General features: G+C 40.6%; 1 non-coding gene across 1 annotated transcript; it reads right to left on the reverse strand.

Annotated features, from left to right (window-relative positions):
* Positions 1 to 8,566: 8,566 nt before the first annotated feature.
* LOC121149875 lies at positions 8,567 to 8,673 on the reverse strand. The gene has a single exon (XR_005882866.1). It is a non-coding gene; the product is annotated as a U6 spliceosomal RNA (small nuclear RNA).
* Positions 8,674 to 22,430: the final 13,757 nt, after the last annotated feature.

The raw sequence follows: 22,430 nt of genomic DNA on the forward strand, positions 1-22,430 counted from the left end.
CCCCTTGAATGTGGGCTGCGGTCCTACCAGGGTCTATCTTGTCCTTAAACGAGCTCTTCCATGATCTCGGGAGGTGCCTAAGGATACTGTTAAGAGATTGAAGAGTAATTGTTAACTATTTTTACTAAACAGATTACTCTCGTGCATCTAGTTATGGGTTAAAGACTTTCCATGAAAAACTTTAAATTTTGTGACTTTCAAAGCTGTATCCAAAAAAGGCACAAAGAACAACTATGAGAAATTCAAGATGAATGATGAACTCGGCTCATTTCTTTAAAATGAGAAGGGTGATGACTGGGATGGGCACGTGACACAGCACTGAAGATGCCAGGTGGCATGCACAATTTGCATGCAGCATCACAGTGCCTGTGTTCGAGTCCCAGCTCCGCTCCTGGTTCCTACTAATGGATTACAGCAGGCCATGGTTCAGGTTAGGTCCCCACCACACATGTGCGAGACTCAGGCTTAGCTCCTGGCTTCTGGCTTTGGCCTCAGCCAGCATGGCCAGGACAGGGTTTGCAGGTGAACAAGCCTTTTTTTTTTCTCTCTCTGTCTCTCTCTCTTTCTATGTGTGTGTGTCTGCCTCTTAAACAAATACACACAATCTCAATAAAAAGAAAAATGTTTACAATGAAGTAATACTTTTTGATCAGTTCAAATTAAGAGCATTGTCATATCTCAAGACACAAACCCATGTGCTTCCACCTTTTGCTGTAATGTAAAAATTAATACATAAATTAATATGTAAAAATTGGGCTTAACAAAAAAAAGCCAGTGAGAATCCAATGGAAGAATGAAATGGTATTGCACCAGAACCAATAAAATATACCAAACAGAGATTTTATGCAAGAGTAACAATTCACCCTGTTTTTTTTTTCCCTTAAAGATTTATTTATTTATTTATTTATTGGAAAATCAGGTATACAGGGAGGAGGAACAACAGAGAAGATCTTTTATCTGCTGGTCCACTCCCCAAGTGGTTGCAATGACTGGAGCTGAGCTGATTTGAAGCCAGGAGCCAGGAGCCTCTTTCTGGGTCTCTCATGGGTGCAGGTTCCCAAGGCTTTGGGCTCTTCTCAACTGCTTCCCCAGGCCACAAGCAGGAAGCTGGATGGGAAGTGGAACAGCCAGGGTACGAATTGCTGTATATATGGGAACCTGGTGCATGCAACAAGAGAATTTAACCACTAGGCTGCTGTGCTGGATTAAAAAATTTACTTTGTGCATTAAAATATTTTAAACCCCAAATTTAGAACAAACAATAGCATATTAAATATGTTAACATTATTAAATTAAGAAGTCCTATGTCTATCTCTCTTTTTTACTTTTTAAAACATTAATTTATTTTTTATTGAAAAGGGGGCTATACAAAGAGGAGAAGAAGCAGAGTATCTTTCGTCAGATGGTTCACTCCCCAAGTGAGCGTGATGGCTGGAGTTGAGCCAATCCGAAGCCAGAAGCCAGGAGCTCTTCCAGTTCTCCCACACGGGTGCAGGGTCCCAAGGCTTTGGGCCGTCTTAAACTGTTTTTCCAGGCCACAAGCAGGGAGCTAGATGGGAAGCGGGGCTGCTGGGATTAGAACTGGCACCCATATGGGATCCTGGCGTGTGCAAGGCGAGGGCTTTAACCACTACGCCATCGCGCCAGGCCCTACTTTTTAAGTTTAAATGTGTGAGATGTCTAGGATCATTTAATCCAGCTGAATGATTTCTGTTTCTTTCCCTGATTTTATTAATTCAAGCATGGACTGTAACTCAGGAGTGTGCAGCTGAAAGAGTTCCATAGTTACGTTTTCACGAATGCCGTTGTCGATGAACGTGCGAGAAGGCGTGCTGCTTAAAGCAAAGGCTCTTTTCTCAATGACTCCTGATTCATATACATGTTGGGGTGGATTTAGAAGAAGTTTAGAGAAAATACACTTTTAGACGTCGTAACCACAAAAAGTTGTCAGACTTAGCAACAGCTTATGAAAGGAAACCAAACCTTTAGTGGGGCTCCCTGGTGGACAAACGTAATCCGACAGAACAACAGGCTATAGTTGGTCTGTCATTTTTTTCTCCGTAGCTAATACACCAGCTAGTCATTGGAGGGTGCTTTCAACAGCACATTTTTGAAAAATATCGCTCCGTTAAATAGGCCAGGAACACTGGAGGGAGTGCTTGGGAAGCGAGAAGGCTTTGGAATACTTGTTTCTTGTACTCTTCACCGGACTTTCTCTGCCTGGGGTGGGAGCTGGCAAGGATGGCCTTTCAGCGATTCCAGTTTGTACCTTGCTTTGTACAGTCCTTTGAAAATAAGTGAATCTTTTGAAAAAGGGTCTGATCATTAATATCAAAATCAACGCTTAGAATTATGTCTTATAGGTCCATATGCGTATGTATAAATGTGCATACACACGTATGTGTATTTTTGTCTGTTGCGTTTAGATCTGACATGGATCTTGTTCTCTCGATGCAGCTCTTTGCTAGATGACACCTAGAGTAGTGACTCCATTGCAGTTCTATTCCCCCCTTCCTTTCTTGCTGTTTTCCTTTATAATTTCATGACTTCCATGGGTGGTTTAATTTCTTTCTCTTGATACTGTGTGTATCCTCTATAGATTTTTCCTTTGTGATTACCAAGAAGCTTAATTGACTCTACAGTGACCCCAAAATCTAGATATTCAAGATAGAGAAGTACATATTTAAGCATGAAAAAGGCATGTGTAAGTCTTAAATATGCTTAAACACATATTTCTCTATTGTGAGTAGTAGAATTCTTGGTGATTATTTTAGAAAAATGAGATATGGCACCCTTTTAGTGCATTTTAATTTGCATCACTCAGTGCTTCTTCTGGGGAATTATTTTCTAGTGGTAGGAGCATATATCTGCAATAAGGTAGGGCTTCCTGCTTTTCTTTTTCACTATTTACATCCGTTTTTTTAGTCTTCATGAACTTGCTAAACCCTCCGTGATAATCACGAAGAAGGTTGCATAGTCTATTATATATTATTTTCATCAAATCATCCTATGACATCAGAGCGTTGAGCGTCTCTTCAGTATTTGTTGGCATGATATAAATATTTTGAGGATTCTCAGATTCCATTTCCCAACATTTACTTTTAGTTGGGTAGCTGTGTTCATGGGGAGAATCGGCCCCTTGTTCATTAAATAGGTGTTTCTCAAATGCCCAACCCATGTTATTTACTAGTGTGGGTAAGAATGTGCAATCAGATCTGTCCACATGGAACAGAGGGGCACATTTCCTTTTACCTCCTCTCCAAGATTTCCTTATTGATTTTCTGCCTGGAAGGCTTATCCAGTGTTAAATTCACCATCTGTTATTATAACGGTGTTTATTTACACTTCCTAATTTCTTGGTGTTCGCTTCAAATGTTAGGTACCCCAACATTTGACAAATCAGCAATTATAATTGTTATAATATTCTTTCTTTAAGCTTTTTAAACCTTTATTGGGAAATCAGGTTTACGGAGAGAAGGAGAGACAGACTAAGATTTTCCGTCTTTTGGCTTGCTCCCCAAGTGGCTGCAGTGGCTGGAGCTGAGCTGATCTGAAGCCAGGAGCTTCTTCCGGGTCTCCCACATGGGTCCAGGGTCCTGAAGCTTTGGGCCGTCCTTGACTTCTTTTCTAGGCCACAAGCTGGATGGGAAGAGGAACAGAAAGAACTGGTGCCCATCTGGGATCCTGGTGTGTCCTGGGAGAGGATTACAGCCACTAGGCTACTTGCTGGGCCCTGTTATAACATTTTTAATGCATTAACTCCTCTATATCATTGTGTAATGGCCTTCTTGTCTATTATGTGGTTTTTTTTCTCTCAGGAAATTTTCTTTTATTTGGTAATCTTTATATGGTTGATTAGGGCACAAAGGGTCAAGGGCTACAGGAAAGTGGGTAAGACCATTGTTTCCACATTATTATTATTATTATTATTATTATTATTATTATTCTGTATCCGGTGTAAGGGAAGAGATGAAGGGAAAAGCCCCACCCAGCCTTCCACCCATCCCAGGTCCCAACGTGGGGCATGCTTCAAGGGTCCTGCTCATGCAGTTTTGATGGTTCAATAGGTCTGAATTGCTGCCAATCTTGCTGCTCCAAGCACGTTGAAATCTCTGTGGAATCCACTGGCTGACATAGTCTCTTCATGGTTGGGTTCTGAGATCAGCGGTTCAGATGCAGGGATCTCCAGAGAAACTTCATCTGAGGTGATCCCAGACCTGATTCTTGTGTGTGCTTGCCAGTACAGGGTCCGGCACAGTCCGTCTCCCCAATCAGCTTATGCACATGCTGGTTGTTGCAATTGCTGCGTTATTTCGGTTTCCAGCCCTGTCTTCCACGCAAACCAGTGATTGTTGCAGTCAAGCCTGATCCTGCCCGCTTCGTACCAGTGGGAGCTGCAGCCTAGTTGAGACGACTCCCCATAACTCCTACCAGGCCTGCCCTCTACCCTGGTTCCCATGCTTGCCAGTATTTACCACAGACTTGTTCATTCTGTCCCACATCCCATTTAGCTCTCATATATGTCAATACGCATTGAAACCTAGTGCAACCCAACCAACCTTACTATCCAGCCCACCCACTTACTGGCGGGTGCTGTTTTGTCTAGCCACCCCTACCCCAATCCTGGTTTTCGCGCTCTCCAGTGGTGGTGGTAATCCAAGACGGAGGCGCCCATGTGTTCAAAAGTGGTAGCTGGGCTGCTCAATCTGGCTGTTTCCAGAACCTGACGGCAGAAAAGTCCAGAAGAGAGCGGGACTCCTCTCCACTAGCTGCAGACAGCAGTGATTACAAATCCCCAAGGCGGAACACAAGTGAGTCTGGAAGGCGGCTGACTCCAGACTCGCCTCTGGATGTCGCTGATTTGGGAAGTCTGTCCAAGAGGTTTTTCAGAGAACTCACCCGGACGCAAGAACCTAGCACAAAGAGATTTTTCTGGTCAAGAATAATATATAATATGAAAAGAGGATCCTGTCTGGGTTGTAGCTGGTCCCCTGACACACTGCTTAAAGACCATCATCACATTGTTTTGTGAGGAGGGACGGGCGATAGATGTCAGAACTCACACGGTCTCCTCTTTCACTGTGTATCAGCTTGCACCAAATCCAGGAAGCTTGTCTTTACTAATATCACCGTCTTCAGCAAAGCCTCATACAAATGAAGAAAGAGTTACACAAAACCTTATCACAGCTAGGAAAGCTATTTAAAGTTTCCAGTCAAGTTGCCGATGCCCAATGTCAGAGAATCTGCTAAGCTGTCACCTTGCTCTCTCAAGTGAAACAACTTAATGAGGCTGCCTTCTATCCCCTTAATGCCTGTCGCTGAACTTCCGCTGCCATAGGCGAAGCGTGCCTGTGGTTTTGTTTTGGGGAGTAGAGATAGCCCACATTTAACTGAACCACAGAGTGACTAAGGGATGTTCCCAAGTGTATTCCCTTACAGTTTGAATGAAAAAGTTCCCCGGAACAATATGGTCCATCAGAGTCTTTTATTTTCTTCCTCATATGGTGAAGACAGGCAGATCAAAGAGGCATTCATCTCAATTGCTTAGCCAGCTTGTGCTTAATGCAATGTTTCATAATGCTATCAGACCTGACTCCCAATGGCACCAAGCATTATATCACCTTCTTTTCACTACCCTGAAATGAAGTACCTATTGATATAATTGAACACCTTACTACAAACTTAGTTATAAGGGAGGAATAAAAAGAAAGTGATCACAAGTAAAATGATGTATATTTTAATATGTGAGTTTTCAAATATGGGCACAGTGGAAGACCTAGTGAATGTTCTAGCTGCTTGCATTTATATTCATATAATTAGTATCCATAAATGAGGAGCCACAAAGTCCAAACTTTCCAACCCTGTGGAAGCTAGTTAAGCTCTGATATTGCCCCAAATTGTGAAAAACTGCTGATAGTTGAAAAAAATTCTAGCTCTGGTCCCAGCGTGATGGCTCAGTGGCTAAATCTTTGCCTGGCATGTGCCGGGATCCCATATGGGTGCTGGCTCATGTCCTGGCTGCTCTACTTCTCATCCAACTCCCTTCCTAGTGGCCTGGGAAAGCAGTCTAGGACGACCCAAAGCCTTGAGACCCTGCACCCACATGGGAGACCTGGAAGAGGCTCCTGTCTCCTGTCTTTGGATTGGCTCAGCTCTGGCTGTTGCAACCACTTGGGGAGTGAATCAGTGACTGGAAGATTTTTCTCTCTGCCTCTTGTTCTCTCTGTAAATCACCTTTCCAATAAAAATAAATAAAATAAAAAATGAACAAAAATAATCTAGCTCTCTGAATTATAAATCAAATTATGAAAGTTAAAAAATGTGGGTGTTAAAGTATACTAATAATACAATAAAAAGACAACCCACAGAATTGAAGAAAATATCTATAAATCACGTATCTCAGAAAAGATTAATATTCAGAAATAGAGAATTCCAAAAACACAATGACAAGAATTGAACAATTTAATGAGGAGAGGACTCAAGTTGACATAACTGCAAAGAAGATATACAAATGGCCAAAACAGTACATGAAAAGAATATTCAACATCAATTATTGTTAGGGAAGTGCAAATTAAAATCTTCATTGAGATACTGCTCAGACCTATGAGGGTGGCTAGTACTTAAACAGTCATCTACAAAATATCAAGAACTGGCGGGACGGTAGGGGAAATTAGAACTCTTGTGCATTGTTGGTAGGAATGTAAAATATATATCTGACCCCGGAAAAATAGCATGGAAGTTTCTTTTAAAAATATATAATTACCATTTGAGCCTGCATTGCCACTTCTGGGCATATGCTCAAAAGAGTTGAAAGTAGGGTCCTGAACAGATATTTGTTCATTTTTTGTGGCAGCATTATTCACAAGAGCAAAAACAGAAGCCACTCAACTGTTCATCAATGGATGAGTGGAAAAGCAAAAATGTGGTATTCATAAACCATGCACTATCATTAAGGCTTAAACAGCATAAGGAACTCTGATGTATGCTATAGAAAGACTAGCGTGTTGTGATATGACTCGTGCAAAGTTTCAAAATCACATAGAGTAATCCAAGTGACAAAGACTGGCGTTATCCAACAGCGGGCAGGTGAGAGAGTGTGCTTAATTGGTGCAGGGTTAATTTTTCATAATGTAAAATGAATGTTCTTAAAATAAGAATATTAGGAGATGAGTCCCTGCCTCTCTCCTGCATACCCTGTTTGTTTTAATTTTCTTTAAAATTTATTTATTTGAAAGGTGGCATATTGACAGAGTAAGAGAAAGAGAAAGAGAGAAAGAGAGAGGTCTTCCATCTACTGGTTCATTTCCGAAATAGGTGCAAGGATCGGGACTGGGCCAGAAGCTTATTGAGGGTCTTCCATGTAGTTGGCAGAGGCCCAACCACTTGGGTCATCTCCCATTGCTTTCTCAAGCACATTAGCCAGGAGTTGGATCTGAACGGGAGTGGCCAGGAATTGAATCAGCACCCATATAGGAAGCCAGGGTTGCAGAGGATGGGTTAACCTGCTATATCACAGTGCCAGCTGTGTGAAATGAGCTCTTGAAATGGAAAGTAACAATGGTTTTACAGCACTATGAATGGCCTTACTGCCACTGAATTAAGTTCCTGAAAGTAACAAAGAGACTGTACTTTATATTGTATGTGTTTGATAGCAATGCATTATTCAGGTGAAGAAAAGGGATGCAAGATTATTGTATATTGAATGACATTGTCCCAACCACCATGGGGGCATTTAGCATTCCTAATGTCTACATCTTATAAAAAGTTTTGGTTGGACACATTCTGTGTTTCATGGATTGGCATTTACATCTGTGTAATTCAACTTATGACCCATGCTACTGTTGTTTAGGTGATGGTGTGGTTTTACCTCTGTGCAATGGAGATTTGCATGCCGCTGAGTGTTGGCCTGCATTGCATTTAGAGGCCTCAATCCTAGCTTATTCTAAAGGTTCATCTCCATCCTCCCACTACCCTGCCAGCCCGTGTGTGCCACTTTCCTGTCCTTACTAACTTGACTGATTAACAGGGATGCACACAGGCCCACAGCCAGGCCAGACCCTGAGAACTGAGCTCTTCTGATTAATTCTGTCCATTGTAAGCAAATGCCTTCTGAATAAGGAGATTGAGTTCTTTTGCTCTGATCATGATTTTTTTTTTTTTTTTACTAGAAAGTGCCTATTAACCATCAATTGATTAAGCCCAATTTGCATCAGCAGACAACTAGAAGCAAAAGTAGGTCAGATCCAGTGTGTTCCAGCTGTTTCCAGCAGGGGAGGAATGACGGACATTTTAATTTAAAGGGGATGAGATGCCTGTTAGCAGCTCTCCCTGCTGCTTTGCCCTACCAGATCCCCCTTTTTTATAAAAGGCTTTGAAGGGCTGGACTTTAAGAGAGATCCAGTGCTTAGGTTAGATACTAGGTCCTTTGTGATCTCATCCCTTGTTTTTCACTTTCTTGTCACTCATTTTTTCCCCCGTTTTTAATTCCCTGACACTTGTAAACAGCTTAGTAATTTATAAATCTTGCCTAGGTATTCCTGTGTTAGCAACACAGCCTTCTTTTTTAAAAAATATGGAATGCTTCAAGAATTTCTGTGTCATCCTTGCACAGAGGCCATGCTAATCTTCTCTGTATCGTTCCAATTTTAGTATATGTGCTGCTGAAGTGAGCACAACCCAGCCTTCTTAACCTTCCAATTGTTTTCTTTCTTCACAAGTTCTTTTTAGTTTTACGTATTTGTGAGGAGAGAGAGAGAGAGAGAGAGAGAAAATGAGAGAGCGTGAGGGAAAGGAAGAGAGAGAAAAGAAAAAAATTTTCATTTACAGAGTCTCACTCTCCCAGTGCCCATAACGACTGGTACTATGCCAGGCCAAAACTGGGAGCCAGGAATTCGGTCTGAATATCCCACAATGGCAGTAGAGACACAATCATTTTAGCTATACCACCTGCTGTACCCAGGATGTAAGTCAGCAGGAAGCTATCAGAAGTAGAGCTGGGATCATCATTTATTGAAGGCAGACTCTACATAAATTATTTGGAGTTCTGCATGGGGTATTTGTCTCATATTGATTTTTCAATGTCTATACTCCACTGTATACTGAGTGCTTAGCACAGGACTGGATGAATAGTAGGTACTTACTAAATTTTAGCAGTTGTTGTTTTCTAAGTGCCCATCATACTTTTCTCTTAATATAGCATTAGAATACTAATAGCAACTTAAATAGGAAATTCTGTTTTAGAAGCGCTATTCCCGATGCTTTAACTCCATTAATCCTTATGTTAATATCCAAGTGATAACACTATTATTATTGAAGACAGTGTTCATTTTCAGGATTTATTTATTTTTATTGGAGAGGCAGATTTACAGAGAGGAGAGAGAGATCTTCCATATATTGGTTCATTCCCCAAGTAGCTGCAATCCCAAGTGGCCACAACTCCAAGTGGCCACAATAGCTGGAGCTGAGCTGATCCAAAGCCAGGATCCAGGAGCTTCTTCCAGGTCTTCTATGTGGGTGCAGGGTCCCAAGGCTTTGGCCATCCTAGACTACTTTCCCAGGCAACAAGCAGGGAGCTAGATGGGAAGTAGAGCAGCCAGGCCATGCACCTGCACCCATATGGGATCCTGGTGCTTGGAGATGGAGGATTAGCCAGTTGAACCAATACGCTGGCTATCTTTTCTAATAGAACTTGGAGAATGTTGTCATTTTAATTGAATTAATTTTTATTTTAATTCATTTTAAATTGAAATATTTGTGTGTTGGTAAGAATATAAAATGTTATATTCAACTCTGAAAACTGAAAGTAGATTTCTCTAGAAATTAACAATACAATTACCATGTGAGCCTGCGTTACCACTTTTGGGTATATGTTCAAAAGAGTTGAAAGCATGGTGTTATTTCTTATTGGAAAGGAAGATCATATTTATGAAGAGGAGAGGCAGAGAGAAAGATCTTCCATCTGCTGGTTCATTCCCTAAATGGTGGCGACAAGTGGAGCTGAGCTGATCTGAAGCCAGAAATTTCTTCTGGGTCTCCCACAGGGATGTAGGGGCCCAAGGCTTTGGGCCATTCTCTACTGCTTTCCTAGGTCACAAGCAGGGAGCTGGACAGGAAGTGGAGCAGCCTGAACAAAAATGGGTACCCATATGGGATCCTGGTGGGTGCAAGTCAAGGATTTAGCCACTGAACCATTGTGCTGGGTCCTGAAGAGGGTTTTTATCTTAACTGAGATGACCCTCTTAATAAGTGGTGAAGGTAAGATTTTGAGTCTATAATGCATCCAGAGCCTACATGGCCACAGCCCTGCAGCCTGTATGAACTTCTTTGGTCTTCTGTTTTAATTGCCTTGGCTTTTCTTTCCAGAATTGATTCCTAGTAAGACGAGTCTCAGTAAACACATTGTCCCCAGCTGGAAATTCTCTTGGCAGACTCTTCCCATTTGCACCAAATTCTTTAAATATCTGAGTCTTTCTAGATACACTGGAGCAGAAATTTTCAAGAAATTTTAAGAGACCGTCTCTTTTCTTTGAAACTCGGATCAAATTCTGCAAATGATGGAGTTTAACCCAGAACCCAGAGACAAGAGTATGGGAAAACTCATAAGCTATGCTCAGGAGGAATTGTGTGGCTCATGATTCTGGTTTTTCATCTTTTCTAACCTTGCATATTCTTAAATTAGGATATGTAGCTGTTCAAGGTTATAGAAACGTTGGGAGATGTAATGTAAATGTATGACTCTTGGAATTTCCAGGACAATATGATAGTTTGTTCATAATAGGCCGGGATATTTAACATAGGAACTGTGATAGGAAATCAGAGCTATATTCTCAGTACAGTAATCAGTTGTGAGTTGAGGGAAAATGTATTAATTGTAATCATCTTCCCTATTTTTAAATGATGCATGAAATCTGATTATTCTGGAATAATTCATTTGGATCTTGAATATCGTTCTGCAAGGCTGAATAAAATAGAGATTGAGGCATGGATTTTATACTTTGTTGCATATCTGTGTTCCCAAGTAAAATCAGTTCTTCTAAATGAGGAAAAGTAGAAACTAAAGATAGAGAGGAAGCTGAGATTTTCTGCAGCAGCCAGCTGCTGTTCTTTAGTAAGAAGAAATAATGGATCTCATAGAGTTTATCTTGGCATGGTTTGTTTATGTCCTAAGCAATAATAGCCCAAAATAGAATCCACTCTAAGCCCAGAGTTAAGGGAGATCTCCACAGTTTATTTTAAACTCCATTTGAAAACACAATAAATAATATCTCCATAAGCATGATCTTGCATTTTGATTATAGCCATAAGAAGTACAAGAATAAACCTCTTTGGTCATGAAGTTCCTTTTAACTAACAATTTTAAAGATTTCAAACCACACACGTAACCTTTTAGGTGCCCTTATGGTACAGGCTCATACCCCTGTCATGCAATAAATGTGCTGAGCTCCTATACATGCATGTACCTAGAATGAGCTCAGATGGAAACAATTTCCTGATGCAAAATTACTGTGAGTTTCAGCTCGCCCTTTAGAGATGCTTAACTGGGAAGCAATGATCAACAAGATACATATAGTGGTGACACACAACTAGTAGCTCTGTTATAATACTCTTCGAAGCTAGCATTGCTAAAAGAAAAAAAAAACTGAGGGAAGGATTTTTCCTTCTTTTTTTAAAAAAGATCTATTTATCTATATTGAAAAGTCAGATATGTAGAGAGGAGGAAAGATAAAGAGGAAGATCTTCCGGCCAATGATTCACTCCCCAAGTGACTGCAACAGCCGGAGCTGAGCTGATCCAAAACCAGGAGCTCTTCTGGGTCTCCCATGCGTGTACAGGGTCCCAAAACTTTGGGGCATCATCAATTACTTTCCCAGGCCACAAGCAGGGAGCTGGATGGGAAGCAGGGCTGCCAGGATTAGAACCAGCGCCAATATGGGATCCCGGTGTGTTCAAGATGAGGACTAGCCACTAGGCCACCATGCTGGGCCTGAGTTTTGCTTCTTTCTCACTGTTTCTCACTGAGGTTCATGCTCATTTTTTTGTCTATGTTTTCAGTATGAATTCAGGCCATTAGTAAGGAAACTTCACTTACTCCTTATATCAGGTTTAATAGCAGACCCTCCTCTGAGTACTTTGGATGTATTAACTCACTTCCTCCTGTTAACACGCCCATGTGTTAGAATCTTTCTACATATGAGAACATCGAGGCATATGGAACATACCCTTTAATGTGTTTGAAGAAAAATGACATTTTGAGATTTAAATATTGTTTATAGCTCTTGTCTAAACTCTTGAGGAACAGTGGGTTTTTTACTTACTACATGTTGAAATTCCTTAGTGTAAGTTTAAGCTTGTGAGTGTAAATTTCATGGAACATAGAAATTAAACATAAGAGTAGAAGGCTAAGAAGAGTGGGAGTGAGGGGCAGAGATGGTTAAGTAAGAAGTGCCCCTTCCTATGTTCTTAGCATTGTACATATGAAATATATGACACTTGCTCACTTTGTGTCAACAAAAAATAACAAGATAATCAGTGTGCCCAAGGTTGCACAGTGAATGGTAGAGCTGTCGTTTGAAATGGGTTATCTATTTTCAGAGTACATATTGTCAACAGGTACCTTGGTCAGGTAAGTTTGTAGTGATGCATAAAGTCATGAACAATTTGGGCATCTTGAAGTATTGTTCCATAGAGTAAATCTGGTCATCTCTGATTATTCCAATTCTTCAAGTTCTGTGGTTGAAGCTGCCTCTATTGGAAGACTGTGAAGTTCAACCCGGTGAGACAAAGAAGCTGCATATGAACGTAAGACCTTATTCAAGAGGATATGTCTACTGCAAAGTGATCAGACATTTGGAATAAGCTTAAAGGAAAAGGGTGGCTGTGGCAGTGTAATTGGAAAGGACAAAAGGAGGAACAGCTGCATGTTTTCTGTGCCTAGTTGAAAAATCAACTATTGCATTTAATTAGAAAGTATATCTATGTTATTAATCATGTACCTTGAAGTGCTTCCTTTTCTGTATGGCTGTTTCTGTGAAGACTCTGTTTTGCATTTTCTGTACGTAATTTATTATAGTCTACTGATGTCAACATTTGCCAGTGTGAGTAAAGTATGAAAAAGTCACTTACTTCCTTTTATTCTTCCTCCTATAGTTGACCTAAGTGTCCCCTTCACATAGGAGAAGTTAATGGAAATGGAATTAAAAATGTTTTGTGCAAAAAAATAATCTCCATGGATTAATAAAGAACTTTTGAAGTTCTTAATCAATTCAAAACCACATCAGAAAGTGACATAGTTTGTGTTTTGACCATTAAATGTAATTCAAAAAATTTTTAAAGATTTATTTTTATTAATTTTTTATTTGAAAGGCGGATATACAGAGAGGAGAGACAGAGAGGAAGATCTTCCATCCGATGATTCACTCCCCAAGTGAGCGCAACGGCCGATACTATGCCAGTCGAAGCCAGGAGCCTCTTCCGGATCTCCCACGCGGGTGCAGGGTCCCAAAGCTTTGGGCCGTCCTCGACTGCTTTCCCGGGCCACAGGCAGGGAGCTGGATGGGAAGCGGGGCTGCTGGGATAGAACCGGCGCCCATATGGGATCCCGGTGCGGGCAAGGTGAGGACCTTAACCACTGTGCCATCGCGCCGGGCCCAATTCAAAAAACTTAAGTTGATTGTATTTGCTTATATATGTATACATATGTACACACATGGATCTTTCTGTGTTCTTTCTTTTTTCTTAACATTTCAAGAGTTCTTCTTGTATCTTTTTTAAAAAAATGTTTGACTAAAAATTATCTTTTGGCTCTTCTTGTTTAATAAGTTTCTTGGTGACCAATTTTTTTTTTTTTAGTTATCTCCCATCTGAGAATAACTTCCTCTTTGTCCTTGAAGAGTAATTTGATTGGTCATAAAACTCTAGATTGACAGTCCTTGTCTTTGAAAGCCTGAGAAGTTGTGTCCCTTGTCTCCGGCCCTCATAGGTTCTGATGAGAAGTCTGCTGTATTCAGATTGCGTTTCCCCCTCAGGTAGAACACTGTTTCTCTCTGTTTTCACGCTGTTTCTTTATCTTTAATTTCCATAAGCTTAGCTATGATGTGCCCTGAAGCGCTCTTTTGGTTTAATTCTGTTTGGGTTTCTCTTAGCTTCTATTATGTATAGATGATATCTTTTGATAAATTTGGAAACTTTTCAGCTATAATTTTATACATCATACATTTTTTTTTTCCTTTGTCCTCTCCATTCTGCTGTCAAAGCCCTCCACTGAGTTTTAATATTGTATTGGTAATGTGTTTTTGTTCTAAATTTTCTATTTGGTCTTTTATATCTTTGGTTTCTTTCCTGTGACTTTCATCTTTTTTCATTTGATTCAGATAGGTTCATAGTTTTGGTGAGTGCTTTAAAAGTTTTTTGTGATTGTCGATTTTCTTTTCTAATTTGGTTTGAAATCTTCTCTTTTCCTTGGATAAAGGATTTTAAATTGAAACCTGGAGTTGTGGGATTTTATTGTGAGAAGCTAGATATTACTGAAATCTCTTACTTAGGGTTCCTCACAGGAAGAAACAAAAGCTCTAAGTCCTCTTCATGCCTCTAAACTCACATCATTGTTTGTATATCACTTGTGCCACATTCTTTTGGCACGTCAAGTTATTGTGTGAGCCCAGAGTCAAGGGGAAGGACATGAAGCCCTAACCTGTGATGTGGAGAGTGACAACATACGTTGTAAATAAGCATGCCTCATTTGAGTTCCAGCATTATGGAATCATGGGTTGCTCTGGAGACATAAGTTGTTTTTTCTGTTTACCTTGCTTTTATTTGAAGACTGTGCTTTCCTTGTTATCAAAAATAGTGTCAAAGAAGCTTAGAAACAGTCATGTAAATGACAAATTCTACACTATTAGGTGCTTGGCATACAGCATTTAACAAACGCGACCTTTATCTGTTACAAATATAAAATGATTAAGGATGCGGGCTAAGATGTTTTAAATATTTGGACACGATGCTGTATGTACGTCTTCTGATGTGATCATTTACATTACGACCTGGGCAGATCCTTGTCACGAATCCTCCCTCTGTGTTTTCACGCTGTTTCAGGTAAGCAGAGGTCCTCCTGGCCTCCTTGCCCAGAGGGGCTGTCACGAGCTAAAAGGTACTGGCTTTCGCCTCAACTTCTCTCCTCCCATTTCACCATGTGTCTCATGCATTATTTAAATATTCATTTCTTGATATTCTATTTGAAAGGCAGAAAAACAGAGGAATGGCAGAGAATCAGAGATGAGAGAAAGAGAGAGAGAAATAGCTGTCATTTGCTGGTTCATCCCCCAAATGCCTGCAACTGCTAGGCCAAAGGCACCTGCTGCCTTATGGGTTGTGCATTAGCAGAAATCTGGACCAGAAGTGGAAAGTGGGGACCCAAACCAGGAACTCTGATATGGAATGTGGACATCTGAAGTGGTAACCTAAGTGTTATGCCAAATGCCCACCACCCTAAGTCTTACTTAGAGGAGGGGATGCATAGCTAGGTTTCTGTTTTAATATAACTGCCATATCCAAGAGAACAGAAATAATTCCATTTTCCTGCTTGTACTACTAAGGAATTCGAGGAAATATACAAATAGATATTTTTGAGGTTCCTCTTATGAGTGAGTTAGGACCAAAATTTAGAACAGAAGATTTTTTTTTAAAGATTTATTTTTTATTATTTTTTATTGGAAAGGTGGATATACAGAGAGGAGAGACAGAGAGGAAGATCTTCTGTCCGATGATTCACTCCCCAAGTGAGCGCAATGGCAGATACTATGCCGGTCCGAAGCCAGGAGCCTCTTCCAGGTCTCCCACGCGGGTGCAGGGTCCCAAAGCTTTGGGCCATCCTCGACTGCTTTCCCGGGCCACAGGCAGGGAGCTGGAAGGGAAGTGGGGCTGCTGGGATTAGAACCGGCGCCCATATGGGATCTCGGGGGTGGAAGGCAAGGACCTTAACCACTGTGCCACCGCGCCGGGCCCAGAACAGAAGATTTTTACAGGAATGACAGTTGATTCTACACACAATGGTGTTAGAACTTATGCATGCTGAACTTGATTTTAAATATGATGGAGAGGTGAAGTCTCCAGAAATATTAATCTCCTTATTTTGAATCATTGTGGCACCTTATCCTACTGCAGCCCTGTAGAAGTTTTCAGAGTATTCCAATCTTACTTTTACTTTTGACATGACCTGCAGTGTCCTATGCGTAAGTGGGGATGATGTTGCTTACATGGTAGAAAGCTATCTGTGAGCTGTGAATATCTACAGTTTAGGTAGACACTAAGGGCTTTTCTTGAGAATTAACATAATGATAGTTGATGATGATGAAAAGAGCATTTTATATTTTCTGAAAGTATTCAAATGTTAATGATTATCATTCTTGTTCCCTTTAGGCATGATTTTGTGACATTTCATTTTATTTATTTTTTATTTGAAAATGAGAGTTGCTTCAAGTCACAGATGTTAAGCACTTTGCCAATTAGTGAAACAGTGGAATTTGGCTTCAACTCATATCTTCTGCTTCCTGGCTCAGCGATCTTAGTTCTTAATATCCCATTGTTCTTAGTATCCCAAATTGTTCTATGGCTTGGAAAGATTTCCCAGGATCACTTGATAATAATGAGCTCTCCTAGGTCTTGTCTTTCTCTGTGAAGTGTAGGAGCTAAAGCTGCTTGTTTCTTATCACAAGGACTACAACTTTTACCAGGGAGCAGCAAATGACAGCCTGTGGGATGAGTCAGGGAACACAATCACACTTCTCCATTTGAGCATTGTTTGTCTTTGCACACACCAGTGGCAGCATTGAATGGTTGTGATATTGTAGAAGACAACAAAGTATCAAATATTTGTTATCTAGTCCTTTTACAGAAAAAAGGCTTACTGAACTCTTTTCTTCTCATCCCAAGTTCTATAGAGCAAGAATATCACAGAATGCTGTTGTACGATTCATAAAGAAAGTCAACAGGTGCCCTTTCAGTTCCTCACTTCCAGGTAAGTCAAGATGGGGAAGAAGCGCCTTTTCAGTCAGCTCTGCTTTTTTCCTCCAGGAGATTCTTGGGTTCCTCAAATACTGAAAGCATTTCTTCTTAAGTGACCTTCTGACCTAACTTCCTTGAACATCCAAACTTGGGAACAGGGTTTTAGAAAATCTGCCTTTTAAGATGCTTGTCCAATGGATAAAAAAACTGAATCTTACAGAACGGAATCAACTCCCTCCAAGTTAGGCAGGGGTTTGTGGTCAGGCTAGAACCCAGGAATCCTGACGTCTTGTGGTTATTTTAAAGTGAAACTGAATTAGATTGAATTCTGTTTCTTCACTTATGGATTTAGGTTGTGGGTGTGAATTTTTATACAGCTGTGTTGTGCTGGGAAGGAAGAGGTCATGGAGAGGTTAAATGAATCATGAGTGGCTGATTAGCTCACTTGGTTAGAGTGTGGTGCTAATGAATGAATCATAAGGCATCCTCTAGAAAATGCACTTGAATCTGGGCTTTTGGGTTAAAATGTAAACACTAAGCAGCAGCCTCTTGCTTTTTTTTTTTTTTTTTTTTTTTGAGAAAAATTGCAAACAAAAGGATAGACTGCACTGTTCTTGGTCTGTTTGGCATGGTTTCTCTCTTCTTGTGTTTTAATCTTGGCTACATCCAGTGTTGATGGAGGTCTCAGAAGAGCAGGCCTGGACTAGGACAGCTGTTCCAATGCGTGAGTGAACTCACTGCGACAGGGAGTTCAAGGAGGGCGAGGCTGGGTTACTGTCGTGTTTTGTGTTGTCTCTGGGCGAAGGTCATAGTTCTAGCATTTATTAATTCATCGGTTATGTGGAGATTGTATGATTCTGTAAATGAGAAAAACCAAGTCTGATGGTCAAGGGCACCTAAGCCTATTCATTGTAAAATTGATGGTATCTTACAACCCAGTTCAGCTGCCTTAAGAGCTTTGCTCTTAGAGATAATTAAACTTGACCAGACTCTCAAAAAGAAGCCAGGGCTAGAATCACAAAGGACTCAACCAACAGGCAGGTAAGCAGGAAAGATGGATCAAGGATAAAACTATGGGGTAACACCATTGAATAGGCTTTTTCTTTTCTTTTTTTTTTTTTTGAAGATTCACATTTTAGAATTTTTAGAAGAATCAAACATTGCTGATAACTGTAGGAGTGGGTATGGGATTTGGGTTCTCTTTGTCCAACATTTGTTCTCTAGTTCTTGTGGCAGCATCTTCCAACTTTAGAGAGCTTCTTTCTTATTTTATGAATAACATTTTCAACCACAGGGCTTCTTCCCTCTGATCACAGATGTATGTGACCCAAGTTAAAGCTTGCCTTCTTGTTGGAATGCCAGTCCTAGATCATGGCCACCCCAATTTTCCTAGGGCCTACTCTCTCTCTGCATCTTTTTTGTCCCAGCTTTATTTCAGTTTAAAAAATTCTTTCAGTGTAAGTTAGTCATTTTCTATTTCTGTTGCTCACAGAATGTTCAGATGGTAACCAGAAGACATCTAAGATCTGGACCTAACATTTGTTATCTTACGTATTAACAAAAACATGACAAGGTATTTATTATTAGTTTTGTTGAAGGGATTGCAACCAAAGACAGTTGATAGGTTGCTGATGTTGATGTTGGCAACAAGGGAAAGATCGGAGACAGGAATCCAGAATTGTCATATATTGGATGCCTGAATGCAGGGTGTGGCTGAAGGAAGACGTTGGGAGCCTGGATCTTAGGGAGTACCTGGGAGAGCTCCAGGCACTCCAGTTGTTCAGAGAGGAACAGGAGCCCCAGATCAGTGGAGCTCCCTTTTGTTTCTGTATTTATTTGTCTTTGTTTTTCTTGAAAGGATTTGGATGCATGTCTCAAAGTCAAAAGCAATTTTACAGGCCAGGGAACTGAGCCTCAGAGATGTCAAACGGATGTTGACCCAGGGTAGGGCCCCATACTCTGTATTTATAAGACTGTGGGGGAGTAAGTGCCAGATCTTAGATGAGCTCACGTTTTAGAAGTTCAAAGAGCTTTGACTGCCTGGTTCTGTTCTGGAAACAGTGGCTTTTTATGCTTCTCCCAAAACATGACAGTGGATTTGCACCAGGTGCCCATTTAACATTTTTTGAATTCAAGCATTTAAACAGTTTGCTGTGGAAGGAGACAGCAGTAGAGATCGTAGAACTTTAGTACTGCAAGTGATTTAGTTTGTCAGTCTGGCGTAGGGGGTGAAGGGAAAATGAGAGGGGGAGGTGAGCAGGCCGGTCAACGAGTGGCTTCAGGCTTTGTTTCTCTCTCATGACGTGAACATCTCACCAGGAAAACTGGCCACGGGCTTTACATTCTGTCAAAATTCATTTATTATTCCACAAGAATCTTAAAACAGCGTATGTAGTTTCCCACTGACTTCTTTCCCTCTGTTCAGTATTGGAAGGAAAATGAACCCAAGAAGGTTTCTTGCAGGTGATGTGACAATCTATGAGTAAAGATATTTTCACCAATAATTTGGAGCTCCACTGTGTGTAGAGGATGAACTTTAGAATTTCAGTCCCATGTCAGCCACAGCTTTATGAGGTAGAATATAATGCTACTTCAGGACATGGCCTCTTGTGTCAGAAGGAGTCATATTCAGGCACCAGTTCCATGTGGTATCTGGACAACTCTTTATTTCCTTGGCTATAGGAAATGATTGATGTAAAATGTTTTTCTCAATCCGTTGTCTATCAATGGCTTAAATGTTATCTGTTAATACTTATATAGTTATTATAAAAGAACTATTAAAATAAAGCTCGATGTATATTAGCCAAATCTAGCAAGGAAATGAGCTGCCACTTCGGGCTCATGGTTCATGTGGTTTGTTTTGATCTTTATTTGTATTCATAATATGAGAAAATTTTGTCAAATCATCTTCAGGCCTCTGATGGTTACAATATGGACACCCCCCTCCAGATCTGTTTCAACAGTCCACTGCCTATTTGCATAGTACATGATCTGGAGTCTTAATAACCAACAAGTACACATGCATTTTGTTCACAAGGTAAGGGGTCATTTATGCAGTTAGCCTTGTGGGTTTATTCCGTGGCTGAGGTCGGCTGTGGGTTTGGAATCACATGTGTGCAGATCACTTGGTGGTAGGCTGGTGTAGCATGGTCTCAGCTGCTACAGCAGCACCTGCCTCCTGCAGGCTAGCGAAGGTTTGTACAATGGTGGCAGGGTTCTGCGGGAGGGAGAGAATGCACACAATTGGCACCAAATCATTTTAGCAAGTAGCCCAGTACTTAATTTTGTTCTGTTACATGGACTGGAAGGGTTGCATATATTGGGTCATCGTTGTCTTCTCCCCAGAATCTGGAGTTGGAAGGAGAGGAGGTGTCAGAACTCAAACCTGTGGGGATCCCTTCACGTTCCACAATGCCTTTGGGGTTATTTTTAGTATCAGTTTTCTTAACATTAGCTACATTGTGTCTGTCACTGGTTCTGATGTGTTTTGCAAAGAAATATTCCTCCCTGAAGAATATTCAGGTTCTCCAGCAGGTCAGTGGTGACTGATACACAGAAGCCACTACCTTTTCTCCCTTAGTCTCTTTCTCCTGCGAATGTTTGCTGAAACTGAAATAAAATTTTTAATAGTGAGAGTTCTGGGCCTATCCGAACTTAACCTGGAGAGAAGAACATTTATTTTAGCTTTGGAATAAAGTGTTTGCCTGTTATAGACTTTTCACAGAATTGTGACCATCTGGACATGGCCTAAATTTGCAAATGGATTTGTCAATTTGAATTACTCAAAAATGCAATTGCTGCCCAAAATAATGACAGAACACTCTTTTTCATGATGGTCAGAGGAGAGGAACATGGATGAATGTGTTGCAAAAATACCAATTTTGGTAACTATAGTGTCATTTTCCTTCTTTCCTTAGCCGTTACAGAGGTAGTTGTTGTGGTAGTGAGGGTGTAGTATGTGAAATATGTGTGAGCAAACAGAGTCGTTCATCTGGTTAGACGGCCACAAGGGCTGTGCAGTGTGGGCGTGGTGGCCCAAAATGAACTAATATTTCTTGAATTGCAAAAACTTGTTTCATGACATGAAACAGAAGTTTGCCGCTGAATAGCTCTGTAGATAGTGTTTCTAAAGATAATGCAGCATCAGGCCCGGCGCGGTGGCGCAAGTGGTTAAGGTCCTCGCCTTGCACGCCCGGGATCCCATATGGGCGCCAGTTCTATCCCGGCAGCCCCACTTCCCTTCCAGCTCCCTGCCTGTGGCCCAGGAAAGCAGTCGAGGACGGCCCAAAGCTTTGGGACCCTGCACCCGCGTGGGAGACCCGGAAGAGGCTCCTGGCTTCGGACCGGCATAGTATCTGCCATTGCGCTCACTTGGGGACTTATTTGTTTTTACTGTTACAAGTTAATAAATTTTAAAGTGAAGGAAAAGCTAACATGTATTAATATTTTTTCAGTTTACCTTTATAATCAACTAACCATAGGATCTTTTTATTTTGTGCCAATTTACATTTTTTACATAAATATTATATGTATTTAAGCTGTACTGATAGATGTTTTCATACAACTTGGAAAAAGATCACTACATTCCAGCTAATTAGCACATCTGTTACCTCTACCTAATGATCATTTTTGTACTCTCAAATGAGAAACTGCCAAAAAACCATGTAACATATAATATCCTATATTGCAATTTATTGCTAATCTTCAATTCTACAACCTCCCCATTTTTCCCAGTAAAGTGTAGGAAATATATTGAAACATAAATCAGGAAGAAAATTTGTAGGAATTGCTGGTAAGATGAACAATTACATAATGCCCAGCTCTATAAAGTGTGTTTGTGTGAACACACACATCAGTAATCCAAGCAGATCCCCTGTCTTCTTGCTCATCTTCAAGGCTTATATTTCTTTATGTATTCTCAGAGGGGCAGGTGTGCTGTATTGAAAATATATGTGGATTTTAACAATTCATATTTTTTAAAAAGGTAAAAATCAAAGTCCCTTTATGTAGAGGGTTTCTTACGATGTTAAAACTTTGGGAATAAATGGCCTAAAGGCCTTCTTGGTATGTTAAACAGTATTCATGGAAAAGGAAGATAAAATAGTAAGTTATTGCATTGTCTTCTGAGTAACAACTGCTGATGTAAAAAAAGCAGCCCTGTAATTGGGAGATTAGAAAAGAAGGCTTAAAAACCAGGCGTGTGACTTCTGAAGAGAAAATAACAATTGGGATAGGACTTTTTTTTTTTTTTTTTGGTGGAAGCTTAATGAAGAAGCAAGCCAAAACAGTTTAAGAAATAGTGCATCCTGAAACCAGAGTTTGAGGCCAGTACCATGGAGAGTGCCTGCGAGTAGTTTTTGGGGAAGACCTGAGCCGGATGCTGTGTTTTAGTTACAGGAACAGGTCCTGGAGATGGTTTACAGGAGTCACAA

The sequence above is a fragment of the Ochotona curzoniae genome, unplaced genomic scaffold (genome assembly GCF_017591425.1).
Source record: "Ochotona curzoniae isolate NIBS_2020 unplaced genomic scaffold, NIBS_Ocur_1.0 scaffold_4763, whole genome shotgun sequence".
Lineage (NCBI taxonomy): Eukaryota > Metazoa > Chordata > Mammalia > Lagomorpha > Ochotonidae > Ochotona > Ochotona curzoniae.